The 15,994-nt window shown below is 41.4% G+C and overlaps 1 pseudogene across 1 annotated transcript; it reads right to left on the bottom strand.

Moving 5' to 3' along the window:
• Positions 1–3,114: 3,114 nt before the first annotated feature.
• On the bottom strand, positions 3,115–13,252 carry LOC308165321 (troponin I, fast skeletal muscle-like; annotated as a pseudogene). The gene is made up of 7 exons: positions 13,245–13,252; positions 12,158–12,224; positions 11,104–11,163; positions 9,615–9,696; positions 9,370–9,546; positions 3,392–3,504; positions 3,115–3,178 (listed from the first exon to the last, which is right to left on the bottom strand). The product of its transcript is annotated as a troponin I, fast skeletal muscle-like (transcript).
• Between the last annotated feature and the right edge of the window lie 2,742 nt (positions 13,253–15,994).

Below are 15,994 nucleotides of genomic sequence, written 5' to 3'. Positions count from 1 at the left end.
CTTGGCGGTTTCTTTTTTTCACAACCCTGTATGGGACAGAGAGTCAAGACTATAGATGAGGTCAGAGGAGTAGCATTACAGTAGCAGTAATAGTTTTCAATGTCTGTATTAGTAATAACATTATGCATCAGCATCATACATAAGCTGCCATAAACATATCCAAATTTGCATTCAATAGCAAGATACGAATAACTTTAATTACTCAAAAATAGGACTCGTAAAAGTAGTACCTTGGCTGACTTCACCATGGTGTGTATTTCATATTAAAACACTAGGATATGTTACTGCCCTCTGGGCTTCACCATGGTGTATATTTCATACTGAAACACTAGGATATGTTACTATGGTTACTGCCATCTGGGCTTCTAGCACAACCTTTGGCAGGAGTCAGACCATTGGCAACAGAGCAGGACCATTGGCAACAGAGGGCCTCCTCACTCGTTTCACATTGCAACAAAAATGCAGACGTGATTTCAGATTCAGCTATCATATTGCTACTTTTTAGTGCTGCCTGGAAACAGACAGATTTATTTAAAGATGGTATTTCACTAATTCAGATTCCAGTATCATTCTTGTAAATGATTTCAAATCGCCTGAAATGTGTCAAGCTAAATTATGGCATACTTTAACATGTAACCTACATAACCTGCATATACATCAGTGGTTCTCAAACCTCTCCTCGGGGACCACCTATTACCATAATTGCTTTGTACTTGATTAGTTGAATCAGGTGTGCTGGTGGTGGAACAGATAAAATATGTGGAACGGCTGGTGGTCCCCGAGGAGAGGTTTGAGAACCCCTGATATACATGTACATGTTTGAAGAGCTCACGACAGCTGTTTGAATATAGCTGCAATGCAGATGTATACAGCACACTTGGGAATACATATTTTTTAAATAGCTTAAAATATTTGGAAAACTTGAGGTTGCTTGATTTGACTTGTCAGGCACCACATGTAAATGTAAATCCAACACATACTTATGAAAGATATTTTATATCATTCATCAATCTATCTTTACATTTATATTCATACTTGGGTTGATACAAAGAACGCTCCATTTATCTTTATTATTTATTTGAAGGTGAAGCATCTTGTTTTATGCGTTGCTGCTCTCCTCTTATAGCAGAACATATGTGCATGTCCTTGTAAACAGAAAAATAATTAAAATTGGTACGTAAAAGCGAGTGCTTGACCTCGACACCAGATTATAGATCTGTGCTTGGTTTGAAGCAAAAGAGTGCTCTTCACTGAATGTTTTTTATCATGTGATCTCATCCATTTAACACTATTTTAAAGCTTAAATTGACATACTGGAACCTAGAGAAAATGGCATAAGATTACCCACATATAGAGGAGCAAAGACAACCAAATAGCTCAAATATTTACCCTATTACTGTTACTGTGAAGCCAAGACAAATGTCCATAATGCGGACAAAAAAGTTTGCTATTCTATTCTAAATGAGGCAGTCGAGCAAGGGAATGAAAACAAATCTGATTAAACATTCAAAACCCCTATCATCTACCAGTCCATTCACACAGTTAATCATTATAAATAATATTGATCACAATATAGGAAACTCAGGTCTGGATACAGACCCATCCTAGCTTTCACTAACCAGTTATCATCTTGTTTTCTAACAACATGCTGAATCCAACAGTCACCAACAGCCACAATACTGCCTGTTCAAAGTACCAAAGAGACAGAAGACATGCTATGGCAAAAATAGGAAAAGAGCAGATAATCCTCACCTAAGAGAAAATCAATGAGGACAGGTATGAGAGCGGCTGCGGGGAGAATGGCTAGCCTCTGGCAAAAGAGATAGTGATCAGGCACCTTATTTAAGGCTGGCATCAACCAACAGTTAAGTGTACCCCCTCTTTATGGTAGTGATTCAGAGATTCAGTGGCAATTGCCAACTCCCTGAAATACCTTCCTGTGACCTCCTTGCTTGAAATAGACTAACAAGATATCATTATTATTGCCAAATGTCTTGATCTCGTAACTAATAAATGCTCGACATTCTGAAGATGAAAGACTCCGACTACGATTCTTCATCCAATAATGGGATAAGACATCTGAGACTCATTTGTATATGTAGAAGATAGAGGATTTGAGTTCAATTTAAGTTTGGTAGTTTGGTTTAGAGTAGAATTAGGATAGGGGCCATTAAGTAAGGGGTCATTAAGGGTTAGAGAGAGTTAGTCTATAAACCATCTGTAGGGCAATTTTCCAAATAGTGTTACCAAAATAATTCATTAAATACTTCATCTCATTACCAGAGGGGATGGAGAGCATGGATTGAGTTCCATGAAGAATGGTTCCACCTTTATAAGGAGTGACAATCTTTGCTCACTGACACTACTCAGGGTTCTGTTTTTCAGTTTCAAAGCCAATTACATTAACAATTAATCACAGTTTTGTGCATTGCTGCCCCCTCTGGCCACACTGAAACTCAGAAAACATACATACTGTAGTATACTACCTTGGTATGACTTTACTTAAGAGTGGTGTAATGTAGCATTCATAAAGCCTACATTACGCCTAAATATGCAGAACATAAAAAGTCGCAATGGCCTACATACATTTATATAGACTTTTATAAAGGATTTGAAAATTACGGTCAGTTATGTCGGCCATGTGTTTCGCCAGTGATGGCACTAAAAGCAGATCCATCCCAAAGCCAAAGCAATCACAGAAATGCCTGCCCCTGAGGACGTCACGGCACTCCAGCGCTTCCATGGTAAGATCAGTTATCTTGGGAAGATGATCCTTTCGGCTCTACTGAGACAGCTCACACACAAAGACACAGTGTGTTGCTGGCCAGAAGCAGCACCGGGACGCATATGACACTTTGAAGAAATGCATCTCCAAGTCCACCTGTCCTGTCACGCTACAACGTCGATCGACCCCGTCACACTCACCTGTGACGCTTTTGCGACACGGATTTGGAGCAGCGTGCTTGCAGGGAGGCAGACCAATCGCCTTACGCATCGGGAAACGCTGACACAGACCGAAACACGCCTACGCAGGGACTTCTAGCAGTTGTGTTTGCCTGTTAAAAATCCAACTACTATGTCTTACGGAAAGCCAGCGATCGTAAAAAGCGACCTTCAATCAATCAGAAAGCCGATCTCTCCATAGCGCCAGCTCGACTCCAACGTGATGATGCTACAGCTGCAGAAATACAACATCAACCTCGCCTGCGAGAAAGGGAAACACATGTACCTGGTCGGCACTCTTGTCACAAGCCCCCCAGGGCATCCACGCTTCAGCACAAGAACGAGAAGAACTTTGTGACTTTGAGGTGAAGGCGGTCAGCCACAGGAACTATGGAGACATACGGCAGAGGATGCAACTGATCTCCGTTATCAAACACGGGTGGCCTACCAAACAGCACAGCGCTCCACCAGCCACCCGGTCTTCTTCCCCTTCCGAGACGAGCTCACGGTTGAGGAGGAGGAATCATCACGAAAGGCCACCAAACAGTTATTTCTCAGTCGCTACAGAGAGAGTGCACAAACACTGTGCCCAGAGACCACCCAGGTGCGGAGTCAACTAAAACGCAGAGCCCGAGGTGTCGCGTTCTGGCCCACCATGAGAAACAGACATTGACAATGCAACGCTCTCATGCTCTGTGTGTAACAGCACACAACCACATCAGCCGATAGAACCACTCCAGCTACACCCAGTTCCCAGACCTGCCTTGGTCTACAGTGGTGACAGACAGGCATCCTGGAATGGAATGGTAAGCACTAGCTCAAGTATTGAGTATTCAGGTTGGTATGTGATCGACCAACTCAAGGACATTGACACATCCACATCAGTCATCACAAAAGTGAAACGACATTTCTCGGTTCATGGGTCACCACACCTACTCATCTCAGACAATGCTAGACAGAAGTATACCAGTCAGCAGTTCAAAGACTTCACCACACAGGGTGACTTCAAGCACGTCACCAGCAGCCCAGAATTCCCACAGACGGTAACGGTTTAGCTGGTAACCGGTAACGGTTTAGCTGAGAGGAGCAGTCCGTAGTGCAAAGTAGCTGATGGAAAAGTCCAAAAAGAGATGGAACAGACATGTTTCTAAACCTACTGAACCTGAGAACCATCCCTGGAGATACACAGCTAGGCTCACCTGCACAAAGACTTACGTCAAGGCAAAGCAGGAGATACTGGTGACCTTCTACCGCGGCGCAGTGGAGAGCATCCTCACCTACGGCATCTGCAACTGGTTCTCCAGCTGCACAACAGCGGAGAGAAATGCGCTACAGAGAGTCGTGAGAACAGCACAGAAGATCACCGGCGCCCCCCTCCCCTCTCTGGAAGAGCTGTACAACACACGCTGTCTCAGGAAGGCCTCCAAGATCTCCAGGGACCCGACCCACCCTGGGTACGAACACTTTACCAGGCTGCCCTCGAAAAGGCGGTTCAGGACCCTGGCCGCTAAGACAAACAGACTGAAGAACAGCTTCTACCACAGGGCCGTCCAGGCCCTGAACACAGCAAAGACCTAAGTTCTGGGCCCTGGACAGTCTGGACGGATTGTATGGCAGCTGCTGGACTGAAACAATCAGGTGTAGTGCTGACGCACAAACATGTACATTTCAAGCCTGCAAACTGTGACACTTTAAATAACGTGAAACAATACTATTGTGCAATATGACAACCCTAGTCGTCTATCTGTACAGTATAGTACAGTGGATAGTGTACATAGCCTTTATTTATGTAAACCAGCTCCTTCCCTTCTTGTGATTTTTTTTTTAAAGTGTTTTTTTTTTCTTCCCTTTCCTAACACCAGGGGAGCCACCCCTCCTAAATGTCGTTGTTTGGTACCTGTACTGTAGCAATGACAATAAAGTCCATTCATTCATTCATTCAAACACGTACCAACCTCCCAGTCAGCAAACAGCTACTGGAGCCTACATGGAACCAACAAGTCAAGGCCCAGCTCCAGAAGAAAAGACTCTCCCAAAAGCTGAGCTACGTCCAAGGCGAGCCATCCGCCACAGGTCCTGTCTGAGGATGCAGAACCCCCCGAGGGTTCAACCGCATGGGCATGGTAAAGGAGGTCCTTAACCAAGATCTTACCTCATCCAGTTTGAAGGCAGGGGAGTACAGGAGAAGTCGCAAAGAATGTGCATTGAGCCTCAGATGAGATGCCATGCCTTTATTATTTTCCATATTTCCAGCAACATATCAAATGTTTGTTTGAATAACACATTGAAATGCCATTGCTGTTTTATCTTAACCATGTTCTATTTTGTTGCCAGGGCTACAAGCTAAAGAGAGAGGATGAGAACATTCACAATATGCCATTTGAATGATACTGTCATAGGAGCCACCGTTCTTGCTACTGCACACAGGCAGCCCTAGTGTATGTCCTGATAATCCATTATGTTGTTGTAATAAATACCGTTCTCTTTATAATCATTCCTGCTTTATATGTTAAATGTTACTTGTAATGTATGTTTTAAATGTGGACTCCAACTAGATATATACGTGTTTTATATTATGCCAAATGTAAAATTGTATGATGTATGATATATTTTAATGTTTGATATTTGTAATTTAAGTATGTTTTATATGTTAAATGTTATTTGTAATGTATGTTTTAAATGTGGACCCCACTAAAAGTAGCTCATGCCTATGGGTATAGCTAATGGGGATCCTTCCAATAAAATAAACAAATAAACGTTCCCTCCATCTGGTCATTCAACACCTCACATGCCGTTCCTGCCACAGTGAAACCTCTCTGGCACCCAAAGGTGTCATGGAAATGTTCATATTTGGCAGTCAAACTGGATCCCAACATTAACATTTTTACTAGTGTTCATTACTTCACTTAATCACCATCATCCCAGAAACGGAGACAGTGTGAGGAACGACTAAATGGAATGTCACTGGAGACACCTAAACAAGCCACAGCACAGTAATGCTGACATGATAATGCAGACTATGTGGCTGTCAAACTTGATCTCATTGTAATAAAATTCACTTTCCCCATCACCCCAGAAACTGAGACAGAGTGAACAACTGTGCAGGTTAGAAGATGTATCAGCTATATTAACAACAGGTTCACATTACTTCTCAAAAATATCTGATCACAATATATATATATATTTAAAAAAGATATATATAATAAAAATAGCTATATTTACATCTCTGCTATGGAGCTTGCAATACAAACTTGCTTGTTGTCATGATACTCTTTGAGTGTGATGCAATCATCATATACCAGCGTATAGTAGCTCCTATAGAGAACGTCAGCTCCACCCATTTTATTATTGGTGCCAGAAGTGCATGTCTGTCCTCTCTGTTCCTCATCAACTGGATTTTTAACCTATATTATAAGGGATTGGTCAAAATCCCCCTCCAGGGCAGGTACAATGTTGTGACTTTAACCAGTGTCAGTCAAGCCTAACAATATGTGTGATTAACACACTGCTCTATAAAAGTGTCTATAAAAACATTTTTAAAATATGTTTTCACGACATCTGCCAATGGCCCCACTGTTGTGACTTTAACCAGTGTCAGTCAAGCCTAACAATAAATGTGTGATTAACACACTGTGATTAACACACTGTGATTAACACACTGCTCTATAAAAGTGTCTATAAAAACATTTTTTAAATATTTCTTCACGACGACTGCCAATGGCCCCTGGCCTGAGCTAGATGACTCTTCCTGCTAGAACGGGTGAATTGATGATTTACTTGCTTAGTCAAATGTATCGATTGTAAGTTGCTTTGGAAGAAGGCGTCTGCTAAATGGCAAACAGGTAAATGTAAATAAGTGTACACCAAAATAGTTGGGAGATTGTAACCAGCTCTAATGAAAGACATTTCCTTTGCGGCCATCTCAGTCTGGTGCTGAGTCTCCCCACACACACTACACGCTTGTTCATAATCATCCTCTCTCCAACATGTTAAGTTGTGATTGGCTGCATACATCTAGCAATCAGCTGTATACATCTAGCAATCAGCTGTATACATCTAGCAATCAGCTGCATACATCTACTAGCCGTGCAGGAGTCAAGGCCCAGGACACAGACTTCTCTCTTTCTCCCATTTATTCTGGATAAACTGATAACAGTCGATATGTTGAACAACAGGTGTGAAACAGCGACCACTAGCAGCTGAAAACTGAGACTGTGACATATACAACACTCATTCATTACGAATATAACTCAACACTCGCCGGTTTTCATCACAAAATTAATCTCAAATATTTATAATGATAGCATTCTATTCTTATTTTATACCTGAATCATACTACTTGACGTTATATCAGGTTCAATGATGACATCTACTGTGCCCCAGTGTTTGGCCTTGGAATATGTAGTTCCTATAGTGCTATTTTTGTACACACAGTCTTGTATACTTGATTTAAAAAATGATATCCTTGGTTTCCCTTTCCTGTAAGGTTGATATATGTCAATAGCACAAGAGAAGTTTCACAGTCAAATATTTGTCTTTAAGTGAAATCATTGATGGTACAAAGCCTTGAGGGAGCATATCCTGTAAGTTCTTACTACAGGGTACCAGCGCATCATACCGGGGGGGGGGGGGGGGGGGGGGGGCTACACACCACACAGTAGGGTAGCCCAGCTAGACTGCTGCAGTCATATCTCCCTGTCAGAACGACCACAAGTGTGGAACAAGCGTGCTGGTGCCTTATTGGAAAAGCTAGTGTCTCCATGCCTAAAAGCTGCTACATAGTATTTTGTCAAATATTTTAAAAAGTCCTAGTTTACGATTTTCTTTACTTCTCCCAAAGAGCGAAGGACAGTAAAAGAGGATGCAAATGGTAAACAGTGGGACCCTTCCAGTCAAGTCCCTACAGACTTACCATGTAAAACGGATTATTTTATGCTATTATTTTTATTTATTTTATTTATTTAACTTTATTTAACCAGGGTCGGTCCCATTGAGACACAATGATCTCTTTTTCAAGGGAAGCCTGGCCAAGACAGCAGCTCAAACATCAAGTTTCCACAGCCAAAACAAACAGCACAATTACACAATAAAACAACACCAGATCAACAACAAAAAATAGACTAAATACAATTTGATCAGAGCAATAGGATAAAACAATGGGACTTTCATATAAAATATAAAACAGGAGCAAGAACGATATGAATAAATAGAATAAAATAATGCGACTTTCATACAAAACAGGGGCAAGAACGATACAAGGTTGATTCCAAGTTACTCACAAGGTTTTTAAATTATTATTATTTAATTGGTAAAGTCCTCAAATTTTAAGTTACCGCCATGTCAAACTACAGGGATTGTTTTCCCCCCAAAAGGAGCGGAGGCATGACGCAAGGGCAAAATATCTAGATGCGTTGCTCTGATGAATTGGCTCGATGTGTAATGAAGTTTGGACTGGTGTGGCCGTGGTCTTCATAGGAGCTGCTATTGAAGAAGCTGATTCTCAGCATCTCTGTATTTAGAATAAAATCTGTCTTTACTGGATTTTGCAACCATACATACTGCACTTTTCAGCATGACAGAAAAGCTGTCAGTGACAGACAGCTGTGGGACAGCCATGTAGACATCCTTGATGACGATGATGCGACAAACACCACCAACACTTGAGCTGAATGTGGGAAAGTATGGTGGAGATTATCTGAAATCTATTGGGGGATCAGAGCCCCATAACCATACATCTGGAGGGTATAGAGTAAGTCAGCTCATATCAATATTTCGGGGTTCATATTGACAGTAGCTTGTGCTGGCGCACTCTTGTGGTGAAGGTGTGCTGGTACATTTAACAGAACCTTCACTTCCTGCACAGACTCAAGGTTTACGGAGACAACAAGGACATCATGCTCATTTTCTACAGAGCCATTGAGTCAATCCAACACTATGGCATTACAACCTGGTTTGGCAATCTGTCCGTACAGCTCAAAGCCCAAACTGTACAATGGACAAGACGGCTTGGGAAAGTTCTAGTATAGTATTCAAACTGTCTAAGACAAATTTCCCTTTGGAGACAATGAAGTCTTATCTTATATTATTACTCTGGACTGCCAACAGTTTTCAGAGTAAATATGAAATGAAGAAATCTTCTCTCTTACCTGCAGGTCTCTGGAGAGGCAATAGGGGGCGTCATAGTCATGTTTGAACTATGGATATAACTAACAGCTGAACCATGGATATACAGCACCAACGTGTGGTGGGAGTGACAAACTAATCTAGTCTTCTAACACAAACTGCAACATTTTTACAGCAAATAGGCAACTTAAGGATGCAGACAGTGCTCGCCAACTGCTGATTAACCATACCCCAAGAGCTGTCTTTTATAAAACATTTGTGACCGCGTCTGGTGAAAAAGTCCATGTTATAGGCTTTACATACCTCCTCTTTGACCTCCTTCTTCACTTGTTTCAGGTTGGCTCTCAGATCCATGGTCACCTTGTGCTTGGAGCGCAGCAGAGCCTGGAGCATAGCATCAGCAGACATACGCACTTTCCTCAACGCTGGCTGCTTGAACTTGCCCTTCAAGTCGTGCACTTCAATCTTCAGGTCATCAATCTAATTGGGTGAGAAAGGCCAAATCAACATCAACTGAAGCACAATGGGAGTTTAGGAATGGTCTTTACCTCTTTGTCACACATGCCCACCATGGCATAATCTCTCTTCATCGACCTTGTCAACCTGTTGATGGACTTTCTTGCACAGTTCCTGTATTTAGTTATGAACAAACATTATTTATTTATCAACGATTTATTATCTTTTTATGTTGTATTTTTTTAGTTGGGCAGTCCACCTCATATTTTTCATTTTATTGGAAAGATATAGTGAAGATGTAGTACACTAAAAGGATTTTAAAAATTACAAAAAAATAAGATGATTAACAAGTATAAAACAGAGGTATAAATATAGTTTTTGTTTGGTATTTTTCAACTTTTTGTTAACATGCGTAAGCATGATTTTGTTTATGTTTCTATGTCTTGATTATGCACTCATAATGTAAAAAGAGTAGGCGCATTAATATCGTTTTTTGTTTGGTACTTTTGAGTTTTCTGTTAAGATGCGTGGAAGTGAAATGTTGTTTATAAAACTTTCAATGTTTTGATTATGTACTCATGAAAAAAACATACATGTAAAAAGGGTAGGCGCAATAAGCCATGGCTTTAGCCTACATCTTTTTGGTCCTGGTGTTACGCATTGTGACTGTGTACATTTTTTAGATCTGTATTATGAATTGTATAAGTAAAAAAAAAATAATATGTAACCAAAATAAACATTCTCAATCAAAGACAGACAGGAAAGTAAGGGGGAGAGAGCATGTCAGCAGGGCATGGGGCATATTCAAACCCATGCCAACATGGGCATGTGTACTGTAATAATAATAATAATAACAATAACTTGGATTTGTATAGCGCCTTTCATAAAAAGGACGCTTTACAATTCTAGAGGAAATGGTCAGACAGACAAAACAGAAAACAAACAAAACAAAACAAAAACAGTGACTAGGGGCCAAAGGCCTTGGTGAACAGATGGGTTTTAAGGGCTGCTTTGAAGGAGTCCAGGGTGGGGGCGTTGCGGATCACAATGGGGAGAGAGTTCCAGAGAGTAGGTGCAGCCACGCTGAAGGCTCTGTCCCCAAAGGTCCGTAGGTTAGTGCGGGGGGTGGACAGCAGGCTCATGTCTGCAGACCGCAGTGCTAGACCACTGGACCCCCCCAGGCCACAGCTTTATTGTCTTTAATCTATTCACATTCACTTTTTAAATCACATCACTTATTGCACGATGTGGAACATTAGGCCTCAACGAATGAATCACATTAAAGTGATACCTAAATGACAAAATTGCATATTTGTTTACTTGCCTATCTTAACTAGTCTGTGGACAAGGACAGAGTGCAAGGGTTAGGTTTGGCTTTGGTTTGTTTAGCCACTGATCTGTTAATATTAGAATTGTAATTAAATAACAATGGAAGTCAATGTACCCAATAATAAGCATGTTTAAGTCTTGATTGTGGGACTGGATTGATGTCCCCTGGGTGAACTATCCTTCAAACCTACTCAACATGTATCTCAGCAACGTTCTGAATAAAGGTTTGATTAATGTTTCAGTATACTATACCTGCAGTTCCTGCAATGAACTAGGCAGGTCCAGTGGGTCCAGGTCCAGTGGGGGGCAGGTCTAGTGGGAGGGCAGGTCTAGTAGGAGGGCAGGTCTAGTAGGAGGGCAGGTCTAGTGGGAGGGCAGGTCTAGTGGGGGGGCAGGTCTAGTGGGGGGGCAGGTCTAGTGGGAGGGCAGGTCTAGTAGGAGGGCAGGTCTAGTGGGAGGGCAGGTCTAGTGGGAGGGCAGGTCTAGTGGGAGGGCAGGTCTAGTAGGAGTGCAGGTCTAGTGGGAGGGCAGGTCTAGTAGGAGGGCAGGTCTAGTGGGAGGGCAGGTCTAGTGGGAGGGCAGGTCTAGTGGGAGGGCAGGTCTAGTAGGAGGGCAGGTCTAGTAGGAGGGCAGGTCTAGTAGGAGGGCAGGTCTAGTGGGAGGGCAGGTCTAGTAGGAGTGCAGGTCTAGTGGGAGGGCAGGTCTAGTAGGAGGGCAGGTCTAGTAGGAGGGCAGGTCTAGTGGGAGGGCAGGTCTAGTGGGTGGCAGGTCTAGTAGGAGGGCAGGTCTAGTGGGAGGGCAGGTCTAGTGGGAGGGCAGGTCTAGTGGAGGGCAGGTCTAGTGGGAGGGCAGGTCTAGTAGGAGGGCAGGTCTAGTGGGAGGGCAGGTCTAGTAGGAGGGCAGGTCTAGTAGGAGGGCAGGTCTAGTGGGAGGGCAGGTCTAGTGGGAGGGCAGGTCTAGTAGGAGGGCAGGTCTAGTGGGAGGGCAGGTCTAGTGGGAGGGCAGGTCTAGTGTGTCAGGTCTAGTGTGTCAAACTTCACTATTGTTGTCATATTTCGCCCCCCAGGTCAGCTCGGTAACTTCTCAGATGAGATGGATGACCTTCTCAGCTCCTTCCCTGATGATGGCACTCTGCTCGTACTACTGGGTGACTTCAACATCCAGTCAGAGAGGCTTCTCTCATCTGGAGTACTTGACCTTCTCCTCTCCTTCGGCTTCACCCTGTCTACCCCTGGGGGCAGGTCCAGTGGGGCGGCAGGTCTAGTGGGAGGGCAGGTCCAGTGGGTGGCAGGTCATATCCATGTACCTGACTCTCATGTTTTGCTTCTACAACCTCTGGCTCCAGCGGGCCCTTCACAATCAAGAGCATCACACTGCAGAACACAAACGAGACAAGAGACAAGCCTGATTTAACAAATCTGAACAAATTCAGATTTTTTTGACATGGTAAACATCAAGTTTAGTTCAGTTAAAAAATTACCATACAACCATTCAATTACAATAAAAAAAAAAGAATTTGATTACCTTCAGATGATGCTTGCGACTCAATTACATCTTTTTCCTAAAGGGTTTAGAAAAGGATTCAAAGTTAATTCATGACTGAGGTTGCTGATACGTACTGTATCTTTATCAACATAAGAGAAAGATCCATATTACCTTATTTAAAATGTTATAAAACATTAACACGTTTATTTTAATACACACTGTAAGAAACAATAAGGGCAGACTATTGAAAGTTATAGTTATCAACTTTCTGTTAAAGAGTTCATTTCTTTCCAACCATCGAGAAAGGAGCCAATGCAATGTAGTACACACAACATCCTTCAGTCTACTGGAGTAGAGTATTCAGCAAGTTTGTGAGCGAAAACGTATAGTTTGATAATATGATATTTTAGGTTTTAAATTAGGTTTTGGTATTGCCTCAAATACTTTATAGCAGATTTCCTTTTTTATAAAACAGGATGCTGCTGTGTCTTGAAGAACATAACATACTGTGTCTATGTCTATGTCATACTGTGTCTGTGTCTATGTTCCAATGAGAACAACAAAAACAAGAACACATAGTGATAAAAACAAACAAACTGGAAGTTCTGGACACCCATTTTAAATATTTTGGTGGTCAAAGCATTAAATGAACACACATATATATATAACACAATATGCTGCAGGTTGTTACCAACTAAGTGATGATTTGATTACAAAATGTTAGATAGTTGGTGACATTGGGTAAGTATACAGATCCAATGGGATTTTAATCTTGTCATTCTCCACAGACTGCTTTTAAGGTATGGAACAACATTATCCCATACAAACATAATACTTCATTCATAGGACAGGAGAATATTCTGTTTAGGCTTGTGGTTTATATCATAAAAAGCCATTTGAAAACTTACTCAGACATCTTGGCCTCTTGTTTGTTTCAGACCCCTGAGGAAAGATAAGAACAGAACAATGTGTAAATACTTACATCATCTACACATCTAGATCGGATCCACATCTTGTCGTAATGTGTTGCATCTGCACACTCAATTGACCTATCGCTAAGCCACGCCCCAAAATAGAAATTGTCCAATCATATCACAGAAAAAGTCACTACAGGCAGAAAACTCTGATGGTGAAAAGCTTCTAGACAAAATTCTTGTCATCTTAAAAAACTAAACAAAAAACATGTCTATTACTTGCTGTGGTAAATCAGAAATCAGAAATGTGCCAACTCCCGCCATTGTAAGTCATTCAGTCACGGTGGGTCAGTCAGTCACAGCGTGATTCAGTGAAGCGTTGTTTGTTTGTCCGAGTTTTCAAAGGGGGCGTGGCTTAGATTCAGCTGTGATTTAGGGTTAGGGTTAGGGTCAGCTTCCACACCTGGCCACTTCAATCCGGATCCCATAGAATATGGACACAGAATAACGGTCTAGTATGCAGATTTTAGCCTTAAAATAGTGTTAAATGGCCATGATAAATTTGTTGCGAACAAGAAATGAGATCACATGATGAGATCACATCAACATTCAGTGAAGAATGCTGTTTTAGTCTAAACAAAGTGCTTACTATAATCTAGTGTTGAGGTTGATCACTGGCCTTAATATATATTCTATTTGTTTGAAACGACACAACTGCCGCTATTCGAAAACATATAATATTTTCACATTTGTATTGCGGCCAGAGGAGGGCAGCAAAGCGCAAAACTACATGTGGCTCCAAATTGCTCCGCGAACCGGAACGCTTCCTTGGTGGTGTGAAAGCCCCATGGGTGTCAGCTGGCCAGCCTATACACTGCAAAAAGGCACTCTCAAACATTCTCAAAAACAAGAAAGAAAAAAAAGCAATAAAATGGGGGAATATTACTTAAAATAAGCAAAACTATCTGCCAACAGAACAGGAAATTTCACTTGCCAAGACTTTAAAAAATATAAGCAAATATTAGTAAAATATATCTTAAAACTAGTGCACTCAGACAAAAAAACAAGCATATTACCTTGATTTAAGATGTTTCATCCTACTTAGATTTACTTGCTGCAGTGTAGGAAGGGTGGTGTGCACGGCCCAGCCTGCAGGAACTATACAACCAACAGGAAGTCCCTGAAGGTCATTAAAGACCCAGCATACCCACAGACACACACACACACACACACACACACACACACACACACACACACACATAACACACACACACACATAACACACACACACACACACACACACACACACACACACACACACACACACACACACACACACACACACACACACACACACACACACACACACACACACACACACAACAGCCTGTTCTCCCTGCTACCCTTGGGCAGGAGGTACAGGGGCCTAAGAACACACACCAACAGACTGAAGAACAGCTATTTTCCTCAGGCTATCCCCCCCCCAAAAAAGTCTTACCTTGAATGTATACATTTGATGATTTTATCTCATTTATAATAAAAAAAAATGTTATACATATTGTACTTATAACTGTATAACTGGAGTGACAAATAAACATCTTGAATCTTGAATCTTGCTTCTCACGTAGGACAGCTTTCTCCTTTTCCACATGAAACCCTCGCTGTGTTCAGGGAAAGTTGCGCTCATTTCTAAACGTGGGCAGTGTGTAGAGGAGTCAGCTGTCTCCTTGGGATTGCTCTTATCTCACTTGTCACCACCAGGGGGTCATATATAACCCAACACCCGGTCATGTGCCACCAAACCCTACAACAAGATAGAAACATCATAGTAAATGTGTTGGTTGCTACTCTGAAATTTAAGCCAGCTTTTTATACTATTTATTTATTATTATACTATTTTATTCTATTTCATTCTATGTCATTTATCTTCTATAATACAGGCCATCACACATGATCACAGTTTTCTTTATTCCTCTGATGTTTCATTTCATTTATTTTCTATAATGTAGGCCATTGGAGCTTATCTTATTATTATCTATGATGTCTTTTTTTTATTTTTATTTTTATGTATTTGTTTAAAAAAAGGTTTGTTATACACCCGTTGCAGCGATGTTAAGGATGCGACTCCCCCCATAATAGGTTGAGCTGGCTTTGAAAACGCATGAATATGAACAATCATGACCCGGTGACAGTCAATGTGGAAACACATTCTCGAGACTATTTTGACAGCACACAGGAGGTGGTTAAAAGTCCTTAACAACATTATTATCTTTTAATATTTTGGTTGAAACTTCTATACATACAATGGCTGAAAATATTCTGAATCAACTAAAATGTGATTGACATCTATCAAAGGTAACTAATGAGGATAGTTAAGTCCAAACAATTTGCTCACGGTGGAGTTTGGTTTCAGAATGTCATATCAACAGTTCATATATCAACTAGCTAGCAATGTGCTCAAGAGCTAGCTACAACTCATCAGACACCCATGTTCACTTGCACTGACACCTTTTATAACGTCTGATAACATTCCAATTTTTTTTTCTTCATACTGTTCTTTCTCTTGAACTGAAACTAACTGAACTGTTCTGTTTAAAACCTGAACAACGTTTTAAATTGCAAAACTATAACTCTCAGACTGCCATTCAGGTGACATAAACAACACATATTAAGCAAAATATTATAAGACCTTCATATACTGTAGGAAGTATTAGATTTTGTGTACAAAACAAAACAAGAATCAC

This window comes from Nansenia antarctica (genome assembly GCF_963989245.1).
Source record: "Nansenia antarctica genome assembly, chromosome: 9".
Lineage (NCBI taxonomy): Eukaryota > Metazoa > Chordata > Actinopteri > Argentiniformes > Microstomatidae > Nansenia > Nansenia antarctica.
The sequence above is the reverse complement of the archived record's forward strand: the minus strand, read 5'-3'. Positions and strand labels throughout refer to the sequence as shown.